Genomic DNA, 8,929 nt, shown 5'->3' with positions numbered 1-8,929 from the left:
CTGAGAAAAGAAGCATGGAAGTTTCAGTCAGTAAAATCTCCTGGTTTGTGGTTTTTGCAAATCTCCTGACTTTGTCATCCTTGCAAAATCAAACCTTGCTGAGCACTAGAAGGATAATGAGGATTCTGGGGATGGAGCCAATTCTGGAAAAAGATACCAAGGGTGGCTGGAAAGTAGGTTCCTATATTTAAAAAAAAAAAAAAAAAAAGGGCAGAAAGAGAGTCTATAAAAAAAAAAAAAAAAAAGTGCAGAAAGAGAGTCTGAGAAAAATACTGAAAATACACCATGTGATTCTAGAGCAGGTACAGTTCAGAAGATAAGAATAGACCAGATACAGGTAGTGAGCCCTAGGGAGAAGTAGGCATAAACAGTGTGGGAGGACTACCATCAGCAATTTGATCCCATTTTATGGGTTCCAGGCAGTATAAAAGGTAGCGGTGGGGGGCAGGACACTCCAGTGGGGGTTCAGTGTGTACTTATCTATTCCCACATATTCATATCCACAACATTTGCCATTTGTAGAATAAGGAAATCAAGTTTGTAACCAGATCCCCCTTTGAAATTGGCATGGATTTGAATGTCTAAAACTAGATCTTTAATATGGAATGGGGGATTTCTTAAATGGATGACACTCTCCTTGCACACCTTATTCTTGAGAGAGGATAAATGTGACCAAAAGGTCACCCTCTTGGTTCTCTTGCATCTTGACAGTAGGTGGTGAGGAAAGTCTCAACTGATAAATTTACACTTGTATGCTGTCAAGCTGTGGCTTAATTTAATCTCTGGTCAAGTGTCCTATACCATTGCTTTTCCCGCAGGACCTGCAGGTCCTATTCTGGGAGTATTTAGGTGCATCATCCAATGGAGCAAAGCAGTCCTAGTGAGCCACAGATTCTGATGAAGGGGAGGATAAGTCCTATGCAAACTCTTTGAATTAATTTCTGATGTGGATAAGAAGACAGCAGAAGTAATGGAGAAATGATGAATGGGCTGCTGCACGCACCATGAGTGGTGATCTTCTATGTGAATATCTACCTTCTGTGTGCTGTATCCTGGCCTGGAGATGACATAAGTGCATGGTACAGTGGCAGTGTCCTTTTGAATAAGGAGCATGCTGTCAGCCAAGCCAAAGATGGCAGAAAGTGTGTCAATAGGAAGAAGCAATCTGTAGATCTGAGGCCCTCAGGGAGTTTCATCTCGGAGCTTTGTGTCTAATTGGTCTGCAACCAAGGAGTAAGGGTGGCTGTATTCTGTCAAGTGGCCCGATATCAGTGTTGAAGATAGGAAACTGATGCATCTTGTGAAACTGTTAGCGCTTTTGAGGAGGAATCTCTCTGGCCTGGCTATAAGGAATGCTTCTCCATACATGCTATATCAGAATTCACTAGAAACTGTTGCAGCAGACTCTCTTAAAGTTTTCATTTCAGAGAGCAAACATTTCTAACTACTGTGATTGGGAGCAGGGAGAGTGAGCCCAGTGCAACCAATCTGAGATTGATATCTCAAAAGTGTGAAAGGTTGCAATTAGTTGTTAGCTCTGAAACCTGCTAATAACTCTTTTTGACCCTGTGCTTGTTTTCAACTTGGTTTGAATTTGTATGCCAGACCTTCCCAGTGAAAATGTCATTTAGCCAATCAGGATCACAGAATATACTTGCTATCTCCAGAACAGGAAAAAAAAACACTTTCCCATTTGACATCGTGACCAAAGGTTTGATGTTCTTAGGAATGGTGTGGGTGGAAATGTCCAAATAATTTCCATATTCACTGCTACTTAGTTTGGTGTTTTGGATAAAACATTTTTCATATCTGTCATGATAAGCAGTGGGATATTTGTATCTGGAAGGGAGGATAGTCTCTGTATCCTATAGAGGGACCAATTCATCCTTAATGTGGCTCTATTAATATTGCTGGAGTTCAACCAATGTTAATCTCTATACAGTGATATACTACATATTAGGGCTGTGCGAAATTTCACCAGCAGTTCTGTTTCAATGCTGTTTCGACTCATTTTGAGCTTGAAACAGTGAAACCAAAATGAAACGGTGCGCTTTGAAACAGCCTCGAAACAAAATGAGGCAAGTCGAAATGTTTCAAAATTTTCAAAACGTTTTGAAGCTCAAGCTGGGCTTGCCTGCAAAGAAACAGAAACTAAAGTAAGGATAGGGAGGGGGAGAAGGAGTGCTCTCATCATTGACTGTGTAGCTGGTCAGTGACTGCCATCCTTCCCTGAGGTCCCTTCCAATCCCAGTGCTCTGGGAGAGGGATGGAAAAACTTTATAAAAGGCAGCATTGTTTGAACTGCCCTGCTTTCTGCTTTGGTGTCAGTTACTGAGCTGTGTGTTCCAGTTTTGCCTGTCAGCAGCCAGAGGTGCAGGGCCCCAGAACCCAGAAGCTCCTGCACCTATCTCCTTGACAGCTGGCAGGCTTTCTGGCCTCAGCAGGGGCTAGCAAGCCTGTGGTTTTCACCCTGCTGTGTCTTAACGTGCACATGGTGCCACCAATGTCATGAGTTTTGCTTGTCCGCAGCTTGAGGTGCTGTTTCCCCCAAACCTCTGCACCTATCTCCTGGAATCTTGGCAGAATTTGTGGCCTCAGCAGAAGCTAGTGAGCCTGCAGTTTTGACCCCACTGTGGCTTAACACATACGCATGACATGAGTGTTGCTTTCAAGACTTTGAGGTGCAGTTTCCCAGAAACCCCTGCACCTATCTCCTCGAAACTTGGCAGACCATGCCATTAGAAGGGGCTACCAGTCCTGCAGGTTTCATCCAAATCTGGCTGGAAATGACAATGACAAAGTTATAGGCTGTTTCAAGCTTCCCCATTATCGCCTATGGGCAAAACATTGAAACGGTGTCAAAACAGCAAAACTGTTTTGATGAAATGAAACAGAACAGCAGTTTCGAATTGAAATGAAATTCAAAATGAAACGTTATTCCATCGAAATGCAAGCCGAAATGGAACAGTGCTGTTTCGCACAGCCCTACTATATATGCACTTACACACTATTGTATAGTTGTATACAATATAGACTACATCCGTTTAAAAAAAATCTTATCACTTTCTATTCTAACCATCACTTATTCATATATGCTAAGGTCAGAAGGGACCTCAACAGATCATCAAGTCTGACCCCCTGCCTAGGCAGGAAAGATTGCTGGGGTCAAATGACCCCAGCCAAATGCCTATCCAGCCTTCTCTTAAAGACCCCCAAGGTAGGGGAGAGCACCACCTCCTTTGGAAGCCCATCCCAAATTCTGGCCACCCTTATCATGAAGAAGTTTTTCCTGATATCTAGCTTAAATCTGTTCTCTGTCAGTTTGTGCACCCCGAAAGGTGCCCTGGTGAACAGAGCCTCTCTGATCCCATGCTGCGCCCCCCTAATGAATTTGTAGGTGGCCACAAGATCATCTCTCAGCCTTCTCAGCCTTCTCTCAGCCTTCTCTTCCTTAGTCTCTCCTTATAGGGCTTGTCCTGTAAGCCCATAACCATATGAGTGGCCCTCCTCTGGACCCTCTTGAGTCTATCAACATCCTTCTTGAAATACAGTGCCCAAAACTGGATGCAGTACTTCAATTGCAGTCTGATCAATAGAGGGGACCCATCACCTCCTTGGATCTATTTGTCATGCATTTGCTGATGATTTCGTCGCACTGACGACCCATGTTCATCTTGGAGTCCACTATGACTCCGAGATCCCTTTCCGCTTCTGTGCTGCTGAGAGGGTCACTTCCCAGCCAGTAGGTGTGCTGGATATTTTTGCGCCCTCTGTATTTGTCCTTGGTGTACTGCATCCTATTGTGTTCTGCCCACGTTTCTAACCTGTCCAGATCTGCCTGCAATCGTTCCATACACTCTGGAGTGTGCACTTCACCTCACAATTTAGTATCTTCCTCAAACTCGGATAGAGTACACTTCACACCCACATCCAAGTCACTGATGAAGATATTGAAGAGTACAGGGCCAAGGACCAAACCCTGTGGGACCCCACTACCCACATCCTTCCAGGTCAATACCGACTTGTCTACTATCACTCTCTGGGTGCGACAACCAGACAGTGTAAACATCTATGTCACAACCTCTTAATTTATTTATGAGAATAGGATGAGATACTGTGAAGTCCAAGAAAATGACATCCACCTCTGCTCCTGCATCTAAGCCTTTTTTGACCCTGTCATAAAACAAAGCCAGATTGGTCAGACATGATCTACCTGCTACAAATCCATGCTGGTTTCCCTGCTGCATTATTTTTCACGCTAGACTCCCACAGATATGATCCTTCATAATCTTTTCAAAGACGTTGCCAAGGATGGAGGTGAGATTGACTCGCCTATAATTACTCGGATCCTCTTTCCTCCCCTTCTTGAAAATAGGGACCACATTGGCCCTTTTCCAATCCTCCAGGACCTGACCCAAGTGCCACGAATGCTCAAACAACCATGCCAGTGGTTCTGCTATGACACTGACCAATTCCTTCAGTAGCCTCGGATGCAGCTCATCCGGCCCTGTTGACTCGAATACATCCAGTCCATCCAAGAGACACTGCACCAAGTCAGAATCAACAGTTAGTGGGCTGGTGTCCCTCTGATGCCCATCTAAGAACCTGTTAGGAGATTTATCTTGAGCCCTGTTCAGGAACGCTGAGGTGAGAAACTCACTGAATAGCTCAGCCTTGTCCCTCCTCTCTGTCACTAATTGCTCCTCCTTGTTCAGTAGGGGTCCTATGCTGCCCTGCACCTTCCTTTTACTCCCTACATACCTAAAAAAAAGACTTTTTGTTGTGTTGCCAGCCTCAGCTCCGTGGTTGCTTTGGCCTTTCTAAGTGCCTCCCTGCAAGTGCGGGCCAAGTAGGTATACTCCTCCTTGGTAGCTATCCCCTGCTTCCACCACCTATATGCCTTCTTTTTGCCCTTAGGCTCCCCTGGATTTCCCTGTTTAGCCAAGGAAGTTTTTTGGCTCCTTTCCCCCTTTTCCCTTGTACTGTTTCCCTTTGTGCCCAAAGAATCGCTTCCTTCAAGAACGACCACCCTTCCTGGACTCCCCTCTCACCAGGACTCTTCTTCTGCAGTGCATCATTGCCTGGACTCCCGAGCACACTGAAGTTTAGCCTTCCTAATGTCAAGCACTTCCACCCTACTAGCTATCTTATCCACCCTACACCATATGGTAAATTTGATTGATTGGTGGTCAGTGTCCCCAAGGTGACCATGAATCTGCAGCTCCCCTACCAGGTCCTCCCGCATAGCCAACACCAAGTCCAGTAAGGCATTCCCCCTAGTGGGATCATATACGTCCTGTGTTAGGTGAAGATCCTGCTTGCAGGTTAAGAGCCTACGTGAACAGTTGGATTTGGCTGACTGCTCCTCCCAGAAGATGTCCGGGTAGTTTAGGTCCCCCATGACAACCACGTCCCTAAACCATACGGCCTCGAAGAGCTGCCTCAGGAATTCCAAGTCTAGCTCTTTCTCTTGGTGTGGTGGTCTATAGCAGACCCCACCACCAAGTCCTTTTCCCCTTGACCTCATGTATCCTAACCCACAGTGCCTCAGATTTCTCCTCCTCTGATCCCATTTTGATTAGGGTAGATGTATAATGCTCCTTTACATAGAGAGCAACCCTGCACGCTTTATCTCTCTTCCTACAATTCAGTTAATAAGATCTGGGGTTAAGAGTACTAGACAGGGGTCATACTTGCAGAGAAACAGTTACTCCACCCTGGGTTTAATGTCACACATTTTTGGTTCAAACCCAGTGTTCTGCTTATAGACTTACATCTAAGACATGGCAAGTGAGTCTGAATGCTGGAGTGTATTTCCTGTTTAAAATGGCAGGGGCATAGATAGGATCTCTTATCTTACTGACAGTCTGTGTTTCCTTTGTCAGAAGGAAAGTTATCAGAAATGGACAGGAATTGGCCTGCTTCTGTTGAGTAACATATCCTGTCTAAAAGATGTCAAGGCCCAACTATAGTTTAAGAAATTTCCAACTGAGTCATAAACTGCTTGCTGTTTAGCACCAGAACGAAATAGGGGGCCAGTCATACACTACTGAGCAATATCTTTGTTCTTATTAATGGTGGTGATTTATAAGGTGAAGGTCAGATTCTGGACGTGTTTACTTTTTTCCAGGCTTGTACAAAGACATTGCTACCAGTGGTGTTGAACTGCTGTGAACAAAGGTGGATCATGATGTCTACTTCATAGATCTCCAAATGAGAAAAAAAAATAAGGAACCCATAGTAACAGGCCATTTAATTAAATATGTAGGCTCTTCAGCTCAACATCCTATAGCATCTAGGGGCTTTTTCATTAATTAACTCTTTGACATTGTTCTGCTTTTACACAGCTGACAAGACAAAATACACAGGTTTTTACAGATAGTAGTATTAATCCATGTCATATACATCAGAAAGCTCAGCCAGCAATTTGTATTATGTGCCATCAGCAAGCGTGTGCCCTTACCATCTACATCCCAAAAAAGATAACATTTTGTGAGCTGACACTTCCAGCTTCATGAAGAAAAATGCTATTCTCCTAGGCCTCTAAATTTCTGGTAAAGTGGATTGCTCTGAAAAGTGCTAGCATTTACTGCCCATTGCAGTTTAATTTCTCTAGCTTTTTTGCTCCCTTATGTTTTAAATATCAGTGCAACAAAGCAGGAGAAAATCAACTGCTGTTGGACGGTAATATTGATTTTTTTTTTTTTTTTTTTTTTTCCCTTCCTGTTGCTGTGCTAAGCACTTCTAAGTGCTGTTCATTTTTATAACTCAAAAGTAATAAAATCCATTATCTGGCCATATCAAAATCTCCACAGATGAATGTTGACCAACAAACAAACTTGTGTTCTCATCTGTGATCCATCAGATGGTTCAAAGGCTGTAAACCCCCAGGGTTCACTTGTGTGGAGTCACCCAGGCACATGTTATTAAGCATAACAACAACATGGAGGAAATCCCTCATATGTCAGCTAGTCTCTAGGGGCATTTATACCTGTGATCCAGGAGCCTGTGTGTGGAGGAAGGGTGCTTAATTAAACACTCGGAGTGTCATGTGCATTAGCATCCTTGGGCTAAAAAATGGCAGTGGGCGTGCTTTAACTAAAGTTAATTAAATGAGCTTTAGTTAAAGCACTCCCACCTCCATTTTTCAGGGTGGGAACTCTAATACACATGATGCTGGAGTCTGCTGGAGGGCAGTGATGACCATGCTCCAGCAGACTCGTTTAATCAAGTCTGCTCTGACGCGCTGTAATTGCAGCGCGTTGGAGCATCCTCACTGCACACATATAGGTGCCCTAGATGTGAACACTTATTCCTGTTTTTAGTATGCAATGGGTTCTGCAAGGCCTTTGCTGTGACTGGAGCCCATCTCACTAGGCCAGTGTCCTTACAGAGGTCTGGACCTCAACACCAATCCAGGATATTGGTGCAGAATGGGGGACTTCAGAGAAATACAAACCAGTACATTATCACACAAGGCTGATGTTTTCGGATCTACTCAGTCTAGGTAGAGGAACTCGGCAGAGGGCAGACACTTTGTATTTTTCAGCTCCTGATGTAATATTCTGTCCCTTAGTCTCTTTCTGGGTGCCCTTGGCACGTCTATAATCTCTGTTGAAGTGTGGTGAGACTGTTCCTCCTTTTTCTGTCCTGGGTTCCTGCTTTTGCAGAACCCCCCCATCTTCCTCTGCTGCCCAAGGACATGAAGGAGCCGAGGCTACTGATGATGCTATTCTCTGGCTGGAGAGTTAGTGAGCCCTAATGTTCTCCACTAAGAAGGGAAAATTGTCCAGAGGGAAAGCCCCAATCTCTTCTTTTCATGAGGGATGTTTCCTTGGAGGAGTGCAAAAAGAGAAACAGAAGCAGCTAGCTGCTTAATTTTACCTTAATTTCAGCTGGTGGCAGGAAAGCAGGATCTCTTAAGTAAGGTTTTGTAGGGGTACAAAAATGGAGGGTTGTTTTGTTTGGTTTTTTTAAGCCAACCCTGCTCTCTCTTCAAAATGCAAATCTGCAAAATGAAGGAGATGAAGCACCTGAAACAAATCCCCAGAGAGAGCAAGGTAATGAAAGGAAGAGCTGCATTCCTGTGCTTGAGCAGCCTTAGCCACTACCACTGCTCCGATCCAAACTGCCTTGGCCTAATAGGGCACAATTTCCTACCTCAGCCTGCTGGTCCATGCATGCAATGAGCTGCTTGCCCAGTGCATTATGGGTTTTGTGTGGGCTATTGCTCTGATCACAACAATGACAGGCAGCTAGAAAATATTTCCCGTAACTTCTGCTTGTTGTTTCCCAAAGCAAACAAAGTATGCATGCTCGTGGCATTTTCCCCTTTTGAAAGGCACTTTCCTGTTTGTGTAACACCCTCCCAGTGAAAGAATATGTACCCTTTGAGTCCTCAAAGTCAATGGAAGATACTAGCCTGTGACTGTGCTGGAGAAACACTATACAATGCATCTGAAGGCATGATCTATCTCTAGGGTGATTCATCTAGTTAATGGCTTACAAAGAAAAGCCTTTTTGTACGCAGACAGCTTGAATCATGGCCAACTTGCTCATCAAGCAAAAATTTAACCAACAGCAGTTTTATTTTTTTTTTAACCAGCCTTCACACCCTCATTTGTTCTGTCTTAGCAAGTCCTTTCATTTGTATTAAGCACACTTTAAGGACTTGCCTGCAAGGGGACCCACAGGAAAGTGAAGGCAGAGAGGACTAAACTACAGTCAATTTACTTCTGAATAAGACATCCAAGTAGGGTTAACATTAGGGTTGCCATATGTCTGGGTTTTCCCAGACATGTCCTCTTTTTGAGTCCTCCGATCTCTGTCCGGGCAGTTTTTTGAAATCTGAACAAATGTCTGGGATTTTGCTGCGTGTGTGTGCATGTGTGTGTTTGAAGGGGATGGGTGTGTGAGTGGGGTGGGTCCC

This window comes from Alligator sinensis, unplaced genomic scaffold (genome assembly GCF_000455745.1).
Source record: "Alligator sinensis unplaced genomic scaffold, ASM45574v1 scaffold35_1, whole genome shotgun sequence".
NCBI classification, from domain to species: domain Eukaryota; kingdom Metazoa; phylum Chordata; order Crocodylia; family Alligatoridae; genus Alligator; species Alligator sinensis.
The sequence above is the reverse complement of the archived record's forward strand: the minus strand, read 5'-3'. Positions refer to the sequence as shown.